Genomic DNA, 7,416 nt, shown 5'->3' on the forward strand with positions numbered 1-7,416 from the left:
CTCCAGCTTATTTCACATTTATAGAATTTTTTACTACATCCTGGAAGCTGCATAATATTACTCTAATGTATTTTCTTTATTCACGATTAGGTAAGATAGTTGCCCAGTTATTTTGGGGAGAGAGAGAGAAAGAAAGAGCCTCTAATGAATAGATTCAATTGAAGAAACTTACAACATCGGAGCATTTGGAGAAACAAATGAATTGATTACTTCTTAATTCACTTAACAAATCAACAGAAACTTGCAGGTTTATCTGTGGAACCCAACAACATCGTTTTATCCAAGCAATGATTCGGGGATCGAACGATACTTATTCAGAAAAGGAATCTTTCGACGAGGATGGGATTCGAACCCACGCAGGGAGACCCCATTGGATTAGCAGTCCGACGCCTTAACCACTCGGCCACCTCGTCTTAGAGAAGAAAAAAATGAGAGATATTGAGAGATATAAAAGATAAGATAAGGAGATTGGTAATGTTCAAGAAATATTTTGAACTCCCCTGTGAGTGATCAGTAAATTTATGTGTAAACTAACAAATTTTCAAAAATCGTTCAGAAATCAGTCAAAGTTTATCAACACAAAAAGTATTCAGAGAAAATTTACAGCCTTTGACATTCATAGATGTAAAAAACTTCGAACAATGGAAATATTAATTGAGGGCCTTCTTATTTTATAACAGATGTCGTTAGGTAACAAACCAGGAACCATTCATTTTGAATGCAACATCGATCACCAAAAGCGCTCCATTTCAGACAAATGATTTGTATAGCAAAGGGGGCTGGTCCCTGTAGCAAAACGGCCAAAAATGGTTCATACCTTATGCTAGAAATTCAAGTAGGAAGGCCAATAGAAATAGGAATTCTTTACTTGACGCTCTTTCCTTCCAATGATTTCGAAAGAATAATCTTTATTCCGTTCTAGGTTATGTAAAAGGTCGAATTTAAGAGACACTTATTCTATATTTTCCCCTTTTAGAGTTCTGTACGTCGGGTAGATTTGCTACTTGTTCACGAATGTATGGACTGCTTAAGTAACTTATTCATATATAATAGATAATATATATATATATATATATATATATATATATATATATACATATATATATATTATTTTGAAGATCATTTCGTCATAATATTTCACCTTACAGCTGTGCATTCACTAATACTCTTCGTTTTAACTCTTACCAACCTCATCCATTGCAGAACCAAAACTATTCTGCAGTTACAACTCACAATTATCTCGTTTTGAAATATATAAACATCTCCCAAAATATTGAAAGTACAACTCTGGGCGAATATTCGTTTGATATGCAAACTCTGGGGCGGTATTATGCCTTTACAGATGCAAATTCCAGTGCATTTGGGTTTCTGCTCCCTTTACGAATGTATGTTTGTTTGTTTGCTTGCGTAACAGAACTTTCTCCCATGCGAATAGCCGGTGGATATGTTAGAAATATTCATAAGATTCATAAAAGAAATATATATTAATATTTTCGACGCCTGAGAGAAAATAAATATAAAATGGAAATATAAAATAGTAAGAAATTGATTACCATACAGTGTAAATTAATAAATGTTAGAAGTACAACTTTTTTTTTTTTTCTATACCTAAGGACTCTTTCAAGATTCTGTATTCCTCTATTCCTGCACCCTGTTTTCCATCTCTCTCTCTCTCTCTCTCTCTCTCTCTCTCTCTCTCTCTCTCTCTCTCTCTCTCTCTCTCAACGAATGTTAAAATTTTAATATTTTTTCCGTGATTGTATTTAAGAATATATATTTGACTATTGTTGCCACACCCGCACCCCTCCCCCCACCCCCCCCCCCCCATTCTCTCTCTCTCTCTCTCTCTCTCTCAAGGCTTCTCTAGAGCTAAAAGCGTTCGAAGGTTTTCGATACGTGAGAAAAGAGAGAGAGAGAGAGAGAGAGAGAAGGAGGTGAGACTGGAGAGGGAGAGAGGAGAGAGGAGAGAGAAGGAGGTCCAAACAAAAGAAAACCAATAAAAGCATTGGTTCTTATGTTATTACATTCCAGGTCTTTTTCGCTTCCAAGCTAATTTCAGACCGGAATATTGGACCTGAGATTTTTCTCTTACTTCCTCTTGTTTTAGAGACGGGGTCTTTGTTAAAAGGACTTTATTTATTTATTTATTTTTTTTAGTTTACTAAAGGATTAGAATGTTTGAGTGAGTATATTTAGTTTTATACAGTATAATATTGTAACTTAAACATAATTAGTTTTAGGACTGTATGACTACTTGTTAAGGTAAAATTCTTAGACAAATAATACTATTTTTGTATAACGACATTTAATCAATAGGAAAAATGGACTATAATCGACAGAGGAGACGTATAGAAGCCCAATGAGGTCATTGACTTAGAAAGTCAAGCTTCCAAAGAATATAGTGTTCATTTGAGAGCAGGAACAGAAGGCCACAGGAAATATAGAAAGAAGGGGTTACTTATTAGATGAGGAAAAATAAATTAATAAGTTAATACATAAATGGGCAAAACAATAAACATATGATTAAAATACAAGGAGAATTGCTTTATGGTAGTAATGCAATGCATCTTCGGAAAGATCTTAAAGGAAAGTTAACAACCTTTGAAAAAGAAAGAATAAATATCTTCATTCAGAACAAGAGAGAATATTAGCTTAGATTTGAAAGCCAATCGGTTTGCCTTTGAATCAGGTGACATTTTACATTTCAGGATGGTAATTCTTCATTTAGAATGACATTTCAACTCGACGACGCAGGAATTCTTGATAATGATCACGCTATTCTTTTTTTCCAAAGGTCATGACAACTGTGCACTAAACATCTTTAGTAATGGCACTCTATATGAAGATTTGGCAAGGTGAAATATTCGGTTAGAAGATAGGACGTGGGAGTGGTGTTTAGTCTCGTTTATTTTACTTTATATCATGAAACTCTGCAAACATGCATTAGAAAACTGTTTTATCTAAGAAGAAGGAGAATATTCTAAAGACTTCAGCAAAATCAACAGGTCCCGCTCTTCCTACGAATTCAGAAAAGGTAAAATCCTACGATAAGAAAAAGAGAGTTAGACTAAAATAATAGTATAAAGAGTTTTTAGAATTGGAATTTCTTCTCAAACCCCAAAGCTACCAGAATTTTCTTAATCTCTTTCTGTAAACCCTAAGGTATCTTGAATATCTTATGGCTATTTCCACGAGATAAATCCTTAAAGCAGGAAAATTTTACATATGGAGAGGAGAGAGAGAGAGAGAGAGAGAGAGAGAGAGAAGAGAGAGAGAGAGAGTTCCTAAGCATTCTAACGAGGGGAGAGAGAAAGTTCATTACCCATAATTGTGCAGTGATTGTAGGAAATGACAATTTGCGTAAATAAAACTTCGAAGGAAAAATTACCTTATGAATAAAGTAATTGGCCTTTAGCCCCTTCCCATATGCACAGTTCTTCCGTCCATATCCCAAGTAAACTATTTTCTTGTCATTTTATCTAATGTATGATGGAAATCTTTGGCGATGTGTGTGCGTGTCTGTCTGCCTTTCCGGACTTGTGTCTCTTTTTGTGTATTAACGACTTGGCTCTCTAAGATAAAATGTATAAAGATTTATTCTTGCCTCTCCTGATATGAATCGTTTTTAGAAGAGATACCAACAGTTTAGAAAATAATGAATAGAGAAGTCTATCCTTTTGACTTAGACTATATATTACTTTCGAAATCGAGCTTGAAGAACGTATCGAAGTTTTTTCAATTTTTTTATTATATATTTATGTGCATCCAAAATCATTTACTGTTAATGGATTGCATTTGTCTTCGTATCAGTATATACAGATTTAATGTCCCTAATTTATAATTCATTCACTTTTATTCAAGCCTTCCTTTACGTTAAGTATTGAAGAAGAGAAAATGAAATAACAGCTTTACAATATATTTTAAAATATATTTTAAAAACTTTCCATAGTCCTCTTTTCCTTTATGATGACAAGTGGAAATTTTCACTCTGAACTTAACTCGTCCTAATTAGTAAATCACTCACGAGATGAATAGACTCTCCTCCTCCACAAATTAATAACCAGTCTAGATTAAGGAGTGGGTTACGTACACAAAAACGAATGAATAATGGGCCATCCACCTTAATTAGTCTCCCCAAACGATTCCTCAAATATTGACTGACGCTAAATGCACCTTATTTTGATTATGATAAGAGGTAACTCACTCTAGGAATTTATGAGTAATTTACCTCATGCATCTTCTTCAACTATAACTGATTAATCCTCTCTCTCTCTCTCTCTCCTCTCTCTCTCTCTCTCCTCTCCTCTCTCTTTCTCTGATGGTGTCCCTGCTATTTTGTTAAAGAAAGTAGTTCATTCTATCGCAAAGCCACTTGCAATATTATTAAGACAAAGTGTAGATACATGCAAGATTTATGATGAACACAAATTAGCATATATTACCCCTACATTCAAAAGTGGATCAAGACTAGAGGCAAGTAATTATAGGCCTGTGAGTCTAAAATCACATATTATGAAAGTGTATGAAAAGGTAATGAAGAAAAATATTATGAAACATTTAATAAAAAAATTTTTTTTTAATATAGGACAACATGGTTTCGTACCTGGAAAAAGTACACAAACCCAACTGCTAGTCCACCGTGAGAACATATACAAAAATATGAAAAGCAGAAATGAAACAGATGTGGTTTATCTAGAATTTGCAAAAGCTTTTGACAAAGTAGATCATGATATATTAGCGAAGAAAATTAGAAAACATATCGTGGATAAAGTAGGAAGATGGTTAAAAGAATTTTTACACAACAGAAAACAGATAGTTATTGCAAATTATGAGAAATCGGATGGAGCTAAGCTAATATCCGGTGTGCCACAAGGTACGGTGTTAGCTGCAATACTGTTTGTTATTATGATTGCAGACATAGACAGTAATGTTAAGGACTCGGTAGTGAGTAGTTTCGCCTATGACACAAGAATAAGTAGAGAAATTACTTGTGATGAAGATAGGAACGCGCTACAAAGAGACCTTAACAAAGTATATGATTGGGCAAAGGTAAATAGGATGGTATTTAACTAATAATGAGACAATCACAAATAAGGAAGCAGTTAAAGACGTTGGTATATGATGAATAGGAACATGTTATGCAATGATCAAATAGCAATTCTATTGGCAAAGTGTAAAGCAAAAATGGAAATGTTGTTACGGCACTTCAAAACAAGAAAAGCTGAACACGTGATTATGCTTTATAAAACGTATGTTCGTAGTCCACTTGAATATTGCAATATGATATGGTACCCACACTATCAAAAGGATATTGCACAAATAGAGAGTGTACACAAAGGTCCTTTACAGCTAGAATAGAAAAAAGTTGACTACTGGGAAAGACTACAATCCTTAAACTTATATAGTCTAGAAAGGAGAAGAGAACGCTACATGATGATTCAGGCATGGACACAGATAGAAGGAATAGCCGAAAACATCATGGAGCTAAAAATATGAGAAAGAGCAAGCAGGGGTAGATTAATAGTGCCCAAAACTATACCAGGAAAAATAAGGAAAGCACACAGGACATTAATCCACTACGCACCAGCATTGATAATGCAGCGTCTATTCAATGCGTTGCCAGCTCATCTGAGGAATATATCAGGAGTGAGCGTAGATGTATTTAAGAATAAGCTCGACAAATATCTAAGCTGCATCCCAGACCATCCAAGATTGGAAGATGCAAAATATACCGGAAGATGTGCTAGCAACTCTCAGGTAGACTTTAGAGGTACCTCACACTGAGAGACCTAGGGCAACCAGAACAAGATGTAAGGTCTGTAAGGTAAGGTAAGGTCTCTCTCTCTCTCTCTCTCTCTCTCTCTCTCTCCAGACGACAAAATTACTACATCTCTCATTGTTTTATCCAATTTTGTATGTAGTATTATTTTAGCTACTATAACTGATTTTACATTTATAGCCTGTTTTTGCGTATAACAAAATAAACTCTTTAAAGACTGGCTATTAAATAAGTAAGCAATACGTGAACCATATATATGTTATCATAATACACTATGTTTTTAAAAGACGAAAACAATTATCATTAATTTTCATGCTTTCTGAAGCCTCAGATTATTATTAGATTGCGTGCTTTTATTTATTTATTTATTTATTTTTCATTTTTTTATCGGAATTGTCGGTTATCAACATTTTGTTTGATAACACAGAACATAAAAGTACAGTATAAATGATACATTATAATTTGATAATCATATCTAAATTCAAATGGATAGGTAATAAATATTAATCGTATACTTTGAAGCCTCGACTTGAGTACCATGAATACATTTCCCTAAATGTGTATTCCTCTACAAATAATAAAGCATATGTGCAGCATCGAAACATTTTACAAATAAATAAAAGTTTTATCATCAATGGAGTGCGTCTCCCTCGCTTATCTTTTTTATTATTAATCATAATTCATTTTTCTTATGGCTTATACTGACGAGACATTCCATTGTCAGGACCTGAATGTGCCAAGTTTGGAACACGTACCCAAGGTAACCAGACCCTGGGTGAGATTGAGCGTATGTGAAAGTCTGGAAGTTTACTCTAGATACAGAGAGAGAGAGAGAGAGAGAGAGATAGAGAGAGAGAGAGAGAGAGGAGGGGGTGGGTTTGAAGGGGGGAAGGGGGGCGGGGTTAGGGGGAGTGTGGACAGAGAGCAGAGAAAGGTATTTTGTTTAGTTTATTAACTTTATTTTCTCGTCATACTAGAGAGAGAGAGAGAGAGTTACAAGGATTAGTATGTCTCAAAGACTTGTGAGTTCATCAGAGAATACACCATGTGCTCTCTTATCTCTTGGAGCAGATTTTACTATTCATTCACTGTGCCCTAATGATTTTGTCTTGCTTTCTTTTAGACTTCCTCACTTTCTACTGGCTCTGGGTCTGCCGCATTTATACCTAGTTTGGTGTCATCTTCAAATTTGACAATCCTACTAGTTAAGTCTACATCAATGTCATTCATATATATATAAAAACAACAGTTGGCAAAGGACCGAACCCTGAGGACTACTGTTACGTTTACCGGCCGGATTTGCTGGTCATGTTAAGAGAGAGAGAGAGAGAGAGAGAGAGAGAGAGAGAGAGAGAGAGAGGACAATGGTGGTCTGTATTCTGTGGTGACTTATATTCATTTTAAAGGTGTCTCTACACTTTACGTAATTGAGAGAGAGAGAGAGAGAGAGAGAGAGAGAGAGAGAGAGAGTATAAATGCCTATAAATAATGAGTAATCCAGTTAGAGATCCTAACGTAACTGCATTGTATATAACAATAATGTTGAATTTCATTATCTGTTTCATCTAATAACCTCTCTCTCACTCTCTCTCTCTCTCTCTCTCTCTCTCTCTCTCTCTCTCTCTCTCTCTCTCTCT

General features: G+C 34.9%; 1 non-coding gene across 1 annotated transcript; it reads right to left on the reverse strand.

Annotated features, from left to right (window-relative positions):
• Nucleotides 1–331: 331 nt before the first annotated feature.
• On the reverse strand, nt 332–413 carry Trnas-gcu (transfer RNA serine (anticodon GCU)). The gene has a single exon. It is a non-coding gene; the product is annotated as a tRNA-Ser (tRNA).
• Between the last annotated feature and the right edge of the window lie 7,003 nt (nt 414–7,416).

The sequence above is a fragment of the Macrobrachium nipponense genome, chromosome 1, assembly GCF_015104395.2.
Source record: "Macrobrachium nipponense isolate FS-2020 chromosome 1, ASM1510439v2, whole genome shotgun sequence".
In the NCBI taxonomy this organism is placed as follows: domain Eukaryota; kingdom Metazoa; phylum Arthropoda; class Malacostraca; order Decapoda; family Palaemonidae; genus Macrobrachium; species Macrobrachium nipponense.